Here is a 17549-nt window from a genome sequence, read left to right as displayed (position 1 = left end):
CCTAATGTAAATGTCTAATGTTGTATAAGCAGACCCACCAGTCACCTCCTGGGTCCCTTCTTCTTTTGTTTATATACAACATATCTCTTGCAAGTGTTTGGAGAACCTGACTGAGTTAATATCAGAGACGTACTTTTTTCATTTGGGGTTAATATCAGAGATGTGTACTTTTTTCACTTGGGGTATGTAAGAAAACTTTCAGCAAGAGACTTCCTGCCATGTCTCCAACCTCACAGTCACCTGAAAGCCCACAACTACTTTGGAGGCAGCTAAAGTGTCTGAGATTCTCAGCAGTCAGAAAATTCAAAGATTCAACATCCTGAAGTCGCTCCAGGAAGCTATTGCTGCACACGTGGCTTCCTCCTTCTATGAATCCTGACCTATCAGAATCTACTGCAAACTTCCAGGGCAGAGACAGAGAGAGAGAGTAGCAGGGTGTCTGTAATTTGGTAACTCAACTGGTTTAATATATATAGTTCAAAGGTTCATCACAAATGCAGTCATGGAAGGCCCCACCCAGAAAGCTCCCCAAGGTAAACTTCCCACAGAAGTGTAGTAATGTTACCTCACCGATTTTATCATTTAATTTCCCTGCCCCAATCTGAAGACCCTAGTGCTTACAAAGATTCAGGTATCACTTCATTAAGCTCATGCTGGCAGGGGCCTCTCAGGCACCCAGGCTGTTGCCCCCAAACCTTGAAGCTGTCAAATCAGCCAGGTTCCCCCTCAGCTCCAGCGCCTACCTGCCAACTGCATCAACCTCCTGGCCACAGCTACGTGTGACGCATGAACGAATCTAATACGTGGTCCAAAGGTCCCCCCGGCATTTGTTTTTATTGGAAACACCAACCAGTAAGTACCTTAAAACTCACATGACAGGTTTTCCACAAGCATCCCTTTATCTGCCCTCATAAACATCACCCCTTAAAGTGTACGGTAATACTGCCTTCCTCATTTTTCGCATGAGAATGTGGATCGTCAAAGCGGTTCAGAAAGATGACCAGTGCCCAGGCCAGACCTACACTGAAGTCCTGCTCGCTTCTCTGCCTGCACTAACCACAGGGCCTCTTGTGAGAACCATGTTACCCCTCGCCCACGTTACCCACCCCTGGCCGAGCATCCTTCAGTTCACTCCTCATTCATTACAGCTCCCTGCTGCCCTGCTTTGCTTCTGTTGTATTGTTCTTGTTTGTTTCACAGGCTAAGATAGATTCACATAAAACTTTTGACTCCTTGGAGCTCTCAGTTAACGTCGAGGAGTGTGCACAGAGGAATGACAAGACAAACAGAACAGGTAAAAAATGATGCAAGAAAAAGAGAGCAAAGTTGCTCTCTCTGTGTGTACCATACTTCAGTTTGCAAAGAGATTTCACATAGATTGAGTGCCTACCAGATTAACAGCTAACTAAGCACTGAAGCTGTCAGTTTTCATTCTAATCCCAAAGAAAGGCAATGCCAAACAATGCTCAAACTACCACACAATTGCACTCATCTCTCACACGCTAGTCAAGTAAGGCTCAAAATTCTCCAAGCCAGGCTTCAGCAATACGTGAACCGTGAACTTCCTGATGTTCAAGCTGGGTTTAGAAAAGGCGGAGGAACCAGAGATCAAACTGCCAACATCTGCTGGATAATGGAAAAAGGAAGAGAGTTCCAGAAAAACATCTATTTCTGCTTGATTGACTATGCCAAAGCCTTTGATTCTGTGGATCACAAGAAACTGTGGAAAATTCTGAAAGAGATGGGAATACCAGACCACCTGACCTGCCTCTTGAGAAACCTATATGCAGGTCAGGAAGCAAGAGTTAGAACTGGACATGGAACAACAGACTGGTTCCAAATAGGAAAAGGAGTACATCAAGGCTGTATATTGTCACCCTGCTTATTTAACTTATATGCAGAGTACATTATGAGAAATGCTGGACTGGAGGAAGCACAAGCTGGAATCAAGATTGCTGGGCGAAATATCAATAACCTCAGATATGCTGATGACACCACCCTTATGGCCGAAAGTGAAGAGGAACTAAAAAGCCTCGTGATGAAAGTGAAAGAGGAGAGTGAAAAGTTGGCTTAAAGCTCAACATTCAGAAAATGAAGATCATGGCATCTGGTCCCATCACTTCATGGGAAATAAATGGGGAAACAGTGGAAACAGTGTCAGATGTTATTTTTCTGGGCTCCAAAATCACTGCAGATGGTGATCGCAGCCATGAAATTAAAAGATGCTTACTCCTTGGAAGGAAAGTTATGACCAACCTAGATAGCATATTCAAAAGCAGAGACATTGCCAACAAAGGTCCATCTAGTCAAGGCTATGGTTTTTCCAGTGGTCATGTATGGATGTGAGAGTTGGACTGTGAAGAAAGCTGAGCGCCGAAGAATTGATGCCTTTGAACTGTGGTGTTGGAGAAGACTCTTGCGAATCCCTTGGACTGCAAGGAGATCCAACCAGTCCATTCTGAAGGAGATCAGTCCTAGGTGTTCTTTGGAAGGAATGATGCTAAAGCTGAAACTCCAGTGCTTTGGCCACCTCATGCGAAGAGTTGGCTCATTGCAAAGACTCTGATGCTGGGAGGGATTGGGGACAGGAGGAGAAGGGGACGACCCAGAATGAGATGGCTGGATGGCATCATGGACTCGATGGATGTGAGTCTGAGTGAACTCCAGCAGATGGTGATGGACAGGGAGGCCTGGTGTGCTGTGATTCATGGGGTCGCAAAGAGTCGGACACGACTAAGCAACTGAACTGAACTGAACTGAAGGCCGAAGCTGGGAACCGTGGGACCCAGTTCAGGTGGCTGGAAGAGGTATCTTGGAGCTGAGACTTTGAAGCCTGGGATAAGGTCACAGGGAGGCTGGGGTGAAAGAGATGGGCATTCCAGAGCATTCCACAAGGGCCTGAAAATGGGAAAAGACCTGAAGAGCCAGGACTCTAGGCTGGAGTGCCAGGTTTTCACTATGGAATAACAAGTGCTACCAATGAAAACCAGGGAAATGTTTACACAAAGACAGGGGACTCAACTAAAACCAATGACCAGCTCTGCAAGAGAACAATGAACACAGTAAGGTGTCTGATTTGTTTCTCGGAGTCACAAAGCTGAGACTATTCACGACAGAATTTTAGAGTTCCTGTCCTCAAAGACCCAAATCCATCTTTTATACTTCTTCATTGCCTCTGTTTTCAGTTGAAAAAGATTCATATCTTTTCATTTACATGTTGCTATATTACAATTTCATTTGTATATATCTGTATTTGGGTACCTATTTAAATAGGGTACAAGCTTTCAGAGTGGGTCTAGGCCTTTTATTCCTTTTATAGGGCCTGCAAATTCTAAAATCATATCTACCATGAAAGTCACCCTACCAATATCATTTGACTGATCAGAAAATCATCTGTTAATAATTCTTTTTTAAAAGAATAAGAAGTGATTGTAGGAGAAGCCTCTGTAACAAACCCATCCACCTGTCAGTCTCCATAGTTCTGTTTATTTGTCCTTACTATTGTCAGGCACTGCTCTAAGCACTTAATTTCTATTAGCTTATATCATCCTCCTAACAATCCTATGAGACACATGCCATTATCACGATTATTCCCGCCCTACTAAAGAGGAAACTAAAGCACAGAGAGGTTAGGTAACTTGCCCAACATCACAAAGCTGGCAAGTAGTAAATAGGTCTAAAGCCAGACAGGCTGGTTCTAGAGTTAATGCACTAAATCTCTACACACGACAACACCTCTTTCAAAATAACACATTACACTTGAAAACGTATGGGCCAAGTTTTGCTGCTTCTTCCGTTTTTGCACTGTGGCAGTTATCACATATTTTATTTTGAAAATTTGACACACTGCAAAGTGCAATTACTCTTAAATCATAAAAAATACAAAGATTTTAATGTGCTTCTAAATAATGCACTTAGATGTGGGCCTCGCATACTGTTTATTCTAAGAAGTACATCTGTTCTTGGAATCGAATATAACAAAATTAGCTATTTGGTGATTACACAATAAGAATGTCAATGCCATTGCCTGATCAAACAAATAGTGAATGATTAATGCTTCTCCTTGGATTTCTTTCTAAATATAATTAATGTATAAATAGCTAAGCAAATTATTACTTGATTCAAACAACTTGCTATCTACAAAGACAAGAGAGTCCTTTACCTGTGAATAAGTCAACACACACTCGGACAAGGCAGCATCTGATGCTGCGGCTGCGGCTGCCGCTGCTGCTGCTACTAAGTCACCTCAGTCGTGTCCGACTCTGTGTGACCCCATAGACGGCAGCCCACCAGGCTCCCCCATCCCTGGGTTCTCCAGGCAAGAACACTGGAGTGGGTTGCCATTTCCATCTCCAGTGCATGAAAGTGACAAGTGAAAGTGAAGGCGTGTCCGACTCTTAGCAACCCCATGGACTGCAGCCTACCAGGCTCCTCCATCCATGGGATTTTCCAGGAGAGTACTGGAGTGGGTTAGCATCTGATGGGTTACCTGTAAATATCTACACACAATTTTGACTCAAAGAATCCCCCAGCAATAGTAATCAGTGTTGACATAAATCAGGACAGTAAGTTGGTGATGACTGGAATGGTTGATTTCACATGACAGTTAAGTGTTCTTCCCCCCCTCCACCCCGCACCCAGAAATAAGACTTTATTACCCATAGAATCTGGAGTCTAGATAAATACACACAGACTTCATCTAAGAAGCTAGCTGAGGGTGGTGGTGTCTGCACTTTGGGTGGAGGGACTGGGGGTTCTGGGGGGCAAAACCCTGCCTGATGGGGCAGACCACCTGTGGACTCCAGAAGACCCCCTCGTGTAGCTGCTCAAGCTGTCGGCTAAGTGTTGTTTGAAACAGAAAATTTTTCAGTAGAAGTTTTCTGAAATCTTGCCTATGAATTATAAGACCAAGCTAGTTTGACTTATACCCCAAACCAAATCACTACTACATATACTAATAATGAATTAATAGATCAAAAGCATTTACACAGCATAACTACAATGATCAAAATGGAGAGAATAAATATGACAGAGAAAATTGGCATCAAAATATATTGAAAGAATAACTAAGGCCATTAAATTGGGTTCCTGTGCATGATATGAAGGAGTTCATAAAAACCAACCAACATGCCTTAGACTATAAACACCCATTTTAATCCAAAGAGTAGCAAACACTAAGCAAAACAATTACTTTTTAAGAAAAATCATTTAATTTAGTTCATCATACATACAAATCACCACTTTAGGCACCATGCTTGGATTAAAAAAATATCATCTTGCCAAGAGGACACAATTAGAACACAGTGAATTTTATTAGCGTGGCTTTCATCATGGTTCTCTTAATGCCTGTTGTTTATCTATACAAATAAAGAGCAGCCTGGGAACTGTCCTAGTTTCTTTGAGAGCTATCAACTGAAGCTAATGTTCCCTTAATGAGAAGGCCACTCTGAAAGGGTACTATGAACCTGGCCCGTTTCCTCTGCTGTTTACATGGACGCAAGCCCATCTGCAGCGGGGCAACATTAGCCTTGCGCGGGAATCTCTGTATCCTCAAGTGATGCCTCTCAATAGACCTCACTGTGTTCACTTGTTCAGCTAAAGACAAAAGGGCAGCCTCCCGTCTCCCAATAAACAGGAAGTTTAAAATGAGTTTGATTGTACATACTGATGGGCAGCAGCCCAGTAACTGAATGGAGCTCCCCTCAGGGGTAACATTAGCTTCTTCCTGTCCTGCTCATCTTTGAACACCCACCGCAGCACAGTACCTTGGACACACAGCCAATGCATGGAGCCCCTCCTCTTCCCTCAAAGGACTCCACACACATCTCAGAACTGAGTTACCAGTCTATTGTCCTGTTACCTATTTGGACTCGAGACACTTGTAAGGACTTATGAGAAGCCACCATTCAAGAAACTTACCAGAGCACCTCAGTGTATTTCCCCACATACCACTCCCAAGTCTGTGGCTGTGAAAATCTTTCTTAACTTCCTCTTTAAAATGAGACTGTTCTGAGAAATACAATGCTTGCAGCATGCTAACACGGCAAACACACAAAATATTGGGTAGGCCAAAAAGTTCATCCATTCAGGTTTTTGTATCATCTTACTAAAAACCCTGAACAAACTTTTGGGCCAATTTGATATACACTAACAAAACAACATCAGTTCTTGAGAATCTCCTTTGGACTTAGATGCTAGTATTGATGACGTTACTGAAATGTCAGAAGAAACTTTAAATACTAAGAGGAGAGATGAGCCTGAGAGAACTGACAGCAATTTTGAGCCCCATCCTGTGTCTTCGAAAGCCAATTAATTAGGCCAGGTTAAGCAGCTAAACCAGTTTCACTTTCTTGTTGCAATATGATAAAATATCTTGACTTAACAAGCAAATCCCACTGGGCCAGCTTCATAGAACACTTGTACATAAACACAACATCTCCATCTGATAAAATAAATGCATGCCAAGGTTTCAGTCTTAATCTGCATTTAATACTGGTTTCATTATGGGGATAAATCCAGTTACCAAAAGAAATGTTCATTTTTCAATAACAATATTTTTTTAAACAACCGTTGTGATGCATCACAAAAAAGGTGTTGACCGAAATGCTGTATGTATCGCCTAACCTAGCTTCACCATGATCATATTCAAAATATTCCAAAATTCTAACTCACGTTTACTATTATAAGCACCAAATTCTTTGTTTAAAAAATGGAGGTAGTATCTTTTAAAGATTGAAATGTCAATGATACAGCATGTGGACAAATTAATTCAAGGTGGATCACAGTTTTCAGAACAAAACATAAGAGAATATTTTCAAGATTGGACAGTAGGGAAAGGCTTTCTAAGACACTGAAAGTAATAACCATAAAAGAAAAAAATTAATAGATTTAATCATCGTAAAAACTTGATTATGAGGTGACACTTTTTAAAAAAACTGAGGAGAAATCAATGCAAAATACAAGTCTAAAACAAAGAGCACTGATACCCAGGCTATATGAGGAAATTGCGAAACTCAGTAATAAAATGTCCACTGCAGTATATACACAATGGTCTGTTTTGGAGGGGACAGCTCAACAGAGGAAGAGGAGATTTCTTTCCTGTCAAGAATTAGAGGGGATTTCCCTGGTGGTCCACTGGTTAGGACTCTATGCTTCCAGTGGAACTAAGATCCCACATGCCAAGGAGCCAATTAATTAATTAATTAAAAATAAAAACAGAATTAAGGGTTAGGTAGCTGGAGGAGAGTAGACTGCCTAACAAACCGCTTGAGGAAAAAGACAGAAAATACAAATTAGATGGATGACAGGGCAGTTTGAGCTATTTTAAAATAAAGCTTTCAGAATGCCAAGAAGTCTTAGTTTAAAAGAAATACGGATTTGGGTGGAGGGATAAATTAAGAGTTCACGATTAACATATACATGCTATTGATACTATATATAAAACAGATCTACTATATAGCATAGAGATCTCTACTCAATATTCTATAATAACCTATATGGGGAAAGAATCTGAAAAGAATCTGTGTGTGTGTGTGAGTGTGTGTGTATAACTGAATCACTTTGCTGTACACCTGAAACTCACACAATGCTACAGATCAACTATACGCCAATATAAAATTTTAGAAAGTTTTTAAATAAAACAATTATATTAAAAATTCAAAAATAAAAAATTTTCTGTATTTACTTTTATGCATTTTATTTTTGGCTGTGCTGGGTCTTGTTGCTGCATGCAGGCGTTCTCTAGTTGTGGCAAGCAGAGGCTGCTCTTCATTGCAGTGTATGAGCCGTTGCTGTGGCTTCTCTAGTGGATCGTGGGCTCTAGGCATGCAGACTTCCAGAGCTGCAAGCACGGGGGCCCAGCAGTTGCAGCTTGTGGGCTAGAGCACAGGCTCAATAGCTGTAGTACACGGGCTTAGCTGCTCCGCAGCATGTGGGATCTTCCCGGACCAGGGCTCAACCCCAGGTCCCCTGCATTGGCAGGGGGATTCTTAACCACTAGGCTACCAGGGGAGCCCAAAACATTTTTTTAAATAAAAGAAATATGGTTTTTGAAAAGTGGCAGCTTTGTACTATTAAGTTGGTTTCTAAAAGCTTCTCAGTTCAGTTCAGTCGCTCAGTTGTGTCCGACTCTGAGACCCCATGAATTGCAGCACAGCAGGCCTCCCTGTCCATCACCAACTCCTGGAGTTCACTCAGAATCACGTCCATCGAGTCGGTGATGCCATCCAGCCATCTCATCCTCGGTCGTCCCCTTCTCCTCCTGCCCCCAATCCCTCCCAGCATCAGAGTCTTTTCCAATGACCCAAATTTAATGCTTGAAGTGTAATTCTTACTTGGGTTTATCCAATTCTCCAGATCAAGAAAAATATATTTGCATGGAAAATACATTTCAGTTAAAAAAAAACTGGATTTGTATCATACCACTTTGTAAACATTTGTTTTGTCTAAAACTAAACTTTAATTCTTCTGCAATACACCAAGAAAATAAGGATACAGAGTGATTTAAAATGCCACAGAGTCGCCAATAATTATTAAAGCTTTTCAGCCGCAATTTCTGAGCTGTGATTTTACACAATTATACATTTGGTTCTGTCTAGACATATCATTCAGTTGGATTCGTAAAGCACACCACCCAACCCCACAAGTGCTGGCAGACCAACATATAATAAACAGTTATCCACTGTAGTATTACAGGACATGAAATTGATAGTTTTGTTTCTAACATGGAGACGTTAACGACTTATAACAATAAGGCTTTTTTGACATTTACTGCAAGGTTTTCAGGTGCAAAACTGTGACAGGTCAGGTAATGTGCCCTCACGCTTCCTCACTCATTCATTCTCTCTGCTATCCGACCTCAAGTGTAAACGGGTCGTTCTGTTGCTATCTGCACCCTGCGCCCTTGCAGTTACACCACATGACAACTTGAGATGCTGTTCTACACAAATCAGGAGGATAAATATCTAAACACCAGAGTTCTGTCCCAGAGGACTGTTAGAATCTGTTTAGACTGAACTGCTAATCTGAAAACAAAGTAAGTTTTTCCTTTTAGCTGTTAAAATGAAAACAATTTCTAAGTATCGTTAAAACAATAGTAAATGAAAGAGTTTTGATAATTGCAAAGATGTCAAACCAACAAAAACTGCTACTTTATAAAGGACTCCTGACAACCAAAAGCATGTTGCTTTAAACTAAAACAAGAATGCATCCTACCACCACAATATGTGAGGAAAGAGGCATAAAGACTTAGAGAAAACAGGGAAGAACAATTCACTATAGTGGCTCAGGCACTAAAGACAGACCGATTTGGGTTCATCCCAGTTCAGCCACTTTCAGGCTATGTGATTTACAGAAATCATTTAGTCCTTAGTAGCATGAGGATGCAAAGAGTTGACTCATTGGAAAAGACTCTGATGCTGGGAGGGATTGGGGGCAGGAGGAGAAGGGGACGACAGAGGATGAGATGGCTGGATGGTATCACGGACTCGATGGACATGAATCTGTGTGAACTCCGGGAGTTGGTGATGGACAGGGAGGCCTGGCGTGCTGCGATTCGTGGAGTCGCAAAGAGTCGGACACGACTGAGCGACTGAACTGAACTGAACATGAGGATATCTGTCAACATCTCATAGGATGAATATAAGGATTAAAAGAAACAATGAAAGGGAAAATCTTTAGCAAAGTTCTGAGTACACATTAAACACACTAATGGTAACTATTATTATTACAGTTAATTTAAAATTTTTTCAATAAAGATTCAGAATTACTAAAAGATATAATGTAAAACAACCAGATTTAATTTTAAAAAAAATACCAATTAAAGATTTCTAGTTTAGGAATTTATCTCATGATCCCAAGAACTTTGTGGAAACCAAGAGAACTTTAAATTTTAAACTAGCAATATAGGCAGTGGGAATGAGCCCTTCTTTTTCCTGGTCCAAATAATTTGAGCAAAGGAGTGGGCGTGGGGGAAGGGGAACAAGAACAATCATTCACGATCAACCACTGTAAACAATCATTCACATAAACAATGGCACACAGACAATCATTTGTGTGTGCTAAAGATTTCCATGTAAAGTCACAAATCTGCACACTCAGTTCCTCTTGGCTTTAAATCAACTTGTTGCAGTCACTCCACAATGATTTTCTGGGGCAGGTTGTAACTAACCAAACAAGCACCTGTGCATGACGAAAATATGAACTTAGCAAAGAGGTACCACGTTATATTTTATACAGTATTTCATACACATTTCATACAGTTCATTTATGCATTCACTCATGCAGGATCTATCTACTTCTTGCTCCCTACCAAACTCAGTCAAATATTAACACAGTAATAACATTAACCTTGCAAGGAGAAAAGCGTCCTTGAAAAGTATGAAAATGTGGCTTAGGTGGCCTGTCTCTCACAGCATACACTTCCGAAAAAACATGAAAAGTGTTAGTCGCTCAGTGGTGTCCAACTGTTGTGAACCCTTGTGACCCCATAGCCCTCCAGGCTCCTCCGTCCACAGGATTTCCCAGGCAAGAATACTGGAGAGGGCTGCCATTCCCTCCTCCAGGGGATCTTCTCCACCCAGAGATCAAACCCGAGTCTCTTGCCCTGGCAGACAGATTCTTTACCACTGAGCGACCTGGGAATGCCATAAGTAGACAAGGCCAGAGCTAAAAGGGGCTTTGCCTGATCTTCATCCAATACACTGTGGCTTTACAACACATACCATTTTATTGCTGATAGGTAAGTTTCTGTCTAAATTTTATTTACAGTATTCATTCGACCAGCATGTTCATTCAGAGGTATAAAAAAGATAAAGTCTATAGTGGTTTTACCCCAATCAGATGTCAATTTCTAAGTAACCACATTCTATCCAAACTTTGAGGACATTTCCAAGACCACCTTCTCCAGAAAGCATTTCTTGATAGGCTTGAGCTAAAAGTTATGTCCTGTTGCCATGAATTCCTGTAGCACTTTGCCTGAACTTACCTCTCCCTGGTTTCCTTTTCGATCTCATATTAAGGTTATCCTCCAATACATCTTAGATCTCCATAAGGACCATAATTCAGGTCCCTTGAGACCAAGTTCATATATGACTTACCTAAGACAAAACACTACAGGAGCTTCAGAGCTCAAAATAAATTGCAATAAATGCATTCTTTTTTTTTTAAGATTGACGTTCAGCCATAAACTTCTCTAACTTCATCACTGCTGCTGGTGGTGTTACCTTTACTGATATATGTATCTTTAATCAAGAGGGATGCTTGGAAACCTTTACACAATAGTATAAGGAAAGGATGAGTGAAGCTAGAACAGATGTCTCCATAAAATACTCTACTTAGCCTTCATCTGCGATCCAACCACTACCACTCCATTTTCATACATTACTGGTATCCCAGGACTTATACAGAATTGACAGAGAGTTGTTGAGTTTAAACCAAAGGTCCTAAATACTAAAAGTTTCCATCAGTATAATCATAAAAATCAGAGTTAAGGGAATTTCCACTTACCTTTACTCATTATATAGCCTCCATTAACCTTTTCAACCTCAACTTGCTCATACATAAAATGGGTATGACATTACCTCACAGTATTGATAGGATTAAATGTGAAAAGCTGTATGACAATGCCTGGTCCCAAGCCCAGGACAAAGGATCTGCTCAATCCCCATAGTTCAAAATGGCAGATGGAAGTTCTACCACAAAGCCTCTTTGTTTAAGACCAACAATTTGATGGATCTCTCAGTTTCATTTCATGATCCGAGAAAATATTAAAAGTTAGGAACTGGATTCCAGGATTACAATTCTCCTAAAAATATTCTATGTTGGAATTAGACTCAGACTTCAGTCTCAGATGCCTCTCCATCTTTACTAAATTTGCTTTTAATTTTCTATTGTAGAGTGAGACTGTTTTCAAAGTTACTGAGAAAAAAAGGAGGAGGTGAGTCATTCTTGATATACTGGTCTAAAGAAAACCACTGCACTAAGGCCAGGAAGTTTTTCCTTTAAATTTCTTACACTGAACTCTTTGACCCATATTTTAATCAATCACATGGCAAGAAGAATAGATAACTAGAAATATTTCACAATTTCAAACATTCACTTAATACAGAATGGAAAGTCACATTAAACCGATCATCAAGCAGGAAAATCTTGATGGACAGGATCAGGACAAGCTGTGGTTATTAGTGACTGCGCCACTTAAATGGCAGAAGACTCAGCCTTCAGTCTGCTGATTTGAGAACTTGGAACTTGGAGAGCAACACGTCCTCCACACCAGAAGATGAACAGTTTCTGTTAATATGGAAATGATGTTGAACTAGTATAAGATCTAATAGCTAACAAAAAATTTCCTGAGAACCGAGGGTCTTCAGGTCAAAGTGCTAACTCTCACTAGTCATCAGGAGAATACAATCTAAGTAACAATGGGTCTCACTCTGTACCCACTAGAATGGCTAAAACTAAACACTAAAAACTAATGCTGATGAAGACGTGGAGCCACTGGAACTCTCAAACACTGCTAATGACAGTGAACTGGTACAACTACTTCAGGAAAAGGTTCTGTATTATCTACCAAAGCTGAACAGACACATATGCAACCTCAGAAATCCCAGTCCTAGGTAGAGACACCCAACAACAATGTACATATATGTGCCCAAAAAACGAATACAAAGAGTTTTCTATAAAGTTCCAAATCAGAGAAAACTCATCTATGGTGATGTGAGTTAGTGTAACGATTACCTCTGGTAGTACTGATGGATGAGGAAGGGTAGTGAAATGGGAGGAAATATGAATGAGCTTATGGAATGTTGGTAATATTCTCATTTTTAAGCTCAGTGATATTTACACGTGCATTGTTTACAAAAATTTATCAAAGATGAAAACTTATAATCTGTGTGCTTTTCTATATTAATGTTACACTTTATTTTTTTATAGGAAAAACATCAAGGTAATTATAAGCACATGTGCCTATTTAACTATAAAAAAACACAAATATATTTGAGAGAATAAAGTGGTTTTTCTTCATAGAACTGGCACTGTGTACAATTCCCAACAGGCATTTTCTCCTTATTATACCATATTTTCCCCTTATTATACTGTAACTATTTTCTTTTCTCTCAAATATTTAGAATGAAAGCTTTATGGTTACATTATTGGATACAGTTTTGTATATAGCCATAAATCATTCATATTATTTTCAAATTTCTGTCTTCATAAGTAATGTTGCAATGAATAAACACCATGTTTCAGACGTGTTTGCACATGTCTGTATTTCATTAAAACATTCCTAGAAATAAATTCCCAGGGCCAAAGCATACACTTAACAATGCTAAAAGTGTACAACTCTGGAAATTTTTTCATCAACACTGTTTAAGCAATCTTAGTAATCATTAGCTAGATGAACACTTAACTACATGGAAAACTTAGCTACCCAGAATAAATAATTTCTTTGAAGTTTTGCTTAACTAATAGACTCACTCCTCTTCTTACAAAGATTATTGAGGATTTTGTATAAATGAGTTCAGAGTCTTAGAGAAAACACTCTACAGCTAGAAATGGGTACCCTGAGAAATAAATTAAATCTATGACATCAGTGTAGGAATGATCAAAAAACAATCATGACTCAAAACAAAAATATAACAGAATATAAAACCAAATAAAAATGTTTACATGTATATGTATTTTTATATGTGTACAGAAAAAATACATAAGGATATTTAACAAAATGGTAAAATACATTGCTGGGTTTAGGATCTGGGTAATTTTTATTTTGCCTTTTTAGTTTTGTTGCTTACATTATTTACAGTAAACATATACCCTTTTAAGATTAAAAAGTTAAGTAGAAGATATGAAAGTCTTCTGTTAAACAAACAGGATAATAGATACTTTCTTCCCTGTTCAAAAACAAATTAAATTGATGAGCATCTTCTCCCACATATTTTTCATCAATCTTCTAGCAACTGCCACAGGGTTTCTGTTGGCAAATAGCAATAAAGCACATACAGCAGAACAAATAAGTAAAGGACAGTGGCAGGAAACTGGCAGCCGCAGCAAATCGTGCTTGTTTGAGACCGCTCCGACCCCAGCTTCAAACCAGAGTCAGTGGTGGTGACTCTACATCCCAGGGGCTGTCATTTTCTGCTAGTTAAGCTATTCTTAGTTCCTAAGATAGAATTAAGGATATCGATATTTCATGGCTGCCTATTAAAATCACCACAACCTCCAGGAGCCCTGTATCTGAGCAAAAGACTTCCCACTGCCAGAACTGTAGCCCCAGGTCTACGTTAGTTACGTCCTAGAGACCTGGAAGAACTGACTCAGCTCCCTGGGGACAAGGGAGTCAGTTACTCACCAGGTAGAGTTCCATCCATTATCTCACCCACCTTTCCCAAGAGAATTAACATCACTTCATTTGACCAGAGGGGAAAAAAGCTAAACGGAGCTTACTCTCCCAGCTAATCACGTCCACATTGAGCTACAGTAATCAAACAATTAGAATTCTAAATTTCCCTATCCCTTCCTTCCAGGTAAAGTCTTGTTTATTAATGGTAATTAAAAACACGGCCATGGCAAACCAAACATCAAACCCCTAGGATCAAAAGAGCAGCAGCTTTTTTGGTATCCCTTGGACCTCCACCTCCATGAAGGTTGCCCACAGTCTTGAATCAATCAGGAACTCCCCACCTTGGAAGAAAAGGACTGACTCAAAGAGTAAATATTCCACTGATACTAATGGCCTTATTCTCCCAGCCTAACTTCAAACAAGAGAAAATCAGGAGAGTGAACAGCTACATTTATACTGTTGTCACTTTTTTTTTTAACAATTGGATTTGAAATGCAGGCAAGTATAGAGTGTCTCTGGGCTACAGCTCAAGGGAAACAGAACATCCTAATACAACAACATTTTCAGCTTTCTCAAATTCCACTTCAGCCAAGTGCAGAAAGTTCTCTATTTCATCTAGAAAGTTCATGTTCTTCTTGCTGTAAATGTCAGGACCGTCACAATACAGAATTCCAGCAGCAGAGGTAGCACAAAGACCATTTTCAGTGTGTCAAGGTCTCAGAACACAACCAGTCTTGTGGGGCTGAATACATCTCCAACCTAAGCATCAGTTCAGTTCAGTCGCTCACATAACTGATACCAAATACTAAAACCCACAATCTAGTCCGACATACATTTAATAGATTACTAAGCAGTTAACAGTAACATAGCACACGCACTGCCCTCAATGAGCTCAATGGCTAATGAAGACGATGTATATGCAGGAGTGACAACTGGGTACACACTGTAATCATCATAACTACTATCATTTAGCGAGCGCTTAGTCCTTATTCAGAATTGTACACACTTAAGATCTTCAGTCACCCCACAAAGTAAGTGTTACAACTTATTTCTCAGTTCCATCATCCCTAAAAAAAGAGGGTAATATCTACTCCACAGGACTGAAGTGAAGGTCAACACACTTGAAGCACTTATAACACTGGTTGCCATGTGGCAATGGACCAATAAAGATCAGCTCTTACACTATTTTAGCCATTGATGCGGTTGTTGTTATTATCATTGGGAAAACAATCAGGAAAATAAAAATAAAACAAAGAGACGAGTACTCAAAGAAACAAGAATGGCAGCCACCATATAACAGCCAAAGGGCATCAGACAACCTCCTTCAGCCACCTGAAAACTGGGAGGCCACCTGTTCCACCCTCCTCCTGCTAAGGCTGTCCTGGAGGCCACACAAAAGCATCTTTAGCCACAGAACACAAAACTAACACCATATACCGTCATTGACCAGAGGGCCTCCACAAACACGGAAAACAATGGACTTTTGCAGTGAGCTGTAAACAGACATTAAATTACTATCCTAACAACAACAACTAGGAGAAAGCAATGGCAACTCTCTCCAGTACTCTTGCCTGGAAAATCCCATGGACGGAGGAGCCTGGTAGGCTGCAGTCCATGAGGTCACTAGGAGTTGGATACAACTGAGCGACTTCACTTTCACTTTTCACTTTCATGCATTGGAGAAGGAAATGGCAACCCACTCCAGTATTCTTGCCTGGAGAATCCCAGGGATGGGGGAGCCTTGTGGGTTGCCGTCTATGGGGTTGCACAGAGTCGGACACGACTGAAGCGATTTAGCAGCAGCAACAATAACAAAATCCAAAGTATAGTTTTTTTTAAAATCCCACAACAGCTGGGTAAAAGGGAAAAAGCACAGTAATTTTCCACTACCCAGTAACACCAAACACCATACCTGGAGCCTTAGACCAGCAGAATCATCAAAACTTTGAGGGAAGTATCCAACATTCTGAAGGCAATCTCGAAGTGCTTTTAAAAAAACAAAAAAACCCGACTGCATCAAGGCACCACAGGCTCGTTTTAGGTATTACAAGCAAACAGAGTACAGCAGATTTAAATTGCATTTTATTTCAACTATGAACACTAAATAAAGCAATTTTCAAGCACTGCATGCATGCTCGGTCATTCATTCATGTCTGACACCTTGCAATCCCACTGACTATAGCTCACCAGGCTCCTCAGTCCATGGGATTTTCCAGGCAAGAATATTGGAGTGGGTTGCCATTTCCTTCTCTGGGGGATCTTCCCGACCCAAGGATCAAACCCTAGTCTCCTGCATCTCCTGGAACTGGAAGGAAGATTCCTTACCACTGAGTCACCTGATTACTCTTCCTATTATCACGTCCTACAAAGTTTCCTTTTACCTACATGCTAACATAAAAGTTAACAGAAGGTAAAGTTTCCAATTCAGGCTTCTGCAACTTTAAACACACAAACACAAAAGCTTCTGGGACTATTTTCACCTTGTGGTCAGTGTCGGGAGAGCACTGATACCAAACAGACATCTTCTGTCCTCTGAAGTTTTCTGAGTATAAGCCATCCCTCTTTATCTGCATGATCAACTCAGTAATGGTCAATGTACTTTCTCATATGGTCTGCATATTTTAATAATTTTACTTAAGAACATTAGAAATATAAATGAAAGTTTCTTTTTGTCCCTTTTTATTTTCCAAATGAGCTAAAATTGGCATCTATTTTCTACTTAGCAAAAAGCACTCCTTTTTAAAATAAGGCATGAAAACCTATTTGATTTTAATTGAAAATTCTGTTTATGTTTACCTAATATCTATAGGACTAATTTTGTTTGATACAACTATAATAACCAGGAAGGAAAATGTATTTGCAATAGCAATTCAGATAAGAAATATCTCATCCAACTGTTAATGGAACAGTTCCTTTGGTTCCAGTCCCCAGTGGATTTTCCTTCTAGCTTTGGAATAAGGAAAACCTGTCAATGAAGCAAGTAGGTTGTATGTTGTCTTCCACTGACTGCAACAACGAGCAAGTTTTCTCTCCCCAGATAGAGTAAAAGCTCATATTTTAAAGTTTGCATCATAAATTATGCTATACTTAAACTTGGTGTCTGCCAGCTTTTGCTCAGCCTTACAACCCTGGGCATCAACAGGTGCTGGCTGGGCTGGTGATGCGATTAGGGGCACAGAATAAGGGCCCGTAGCACCACATCCCATTATGT

The sequence above is a fragment of the Ovis canadensis genome, chromosome 7 (assembly GCF_042477335.2).
Source record: "Ovis canadensis isolate MfBH-ARS-UI-01 breed Bighorn chromosome 7, ARS-UI_OviCan_v2, whole genome shotgun sequence".
In the NCBI taxonomy this organism is placed as follows: domain Eukaryota; kingdom Metazoa; phylum Chordata; class Mammalia; order Artiodactyla; family Bovidae; genus Ovis; species Ovis canadensis.
Note: the sequence above shows the minus strand (reverse complement) of the source record.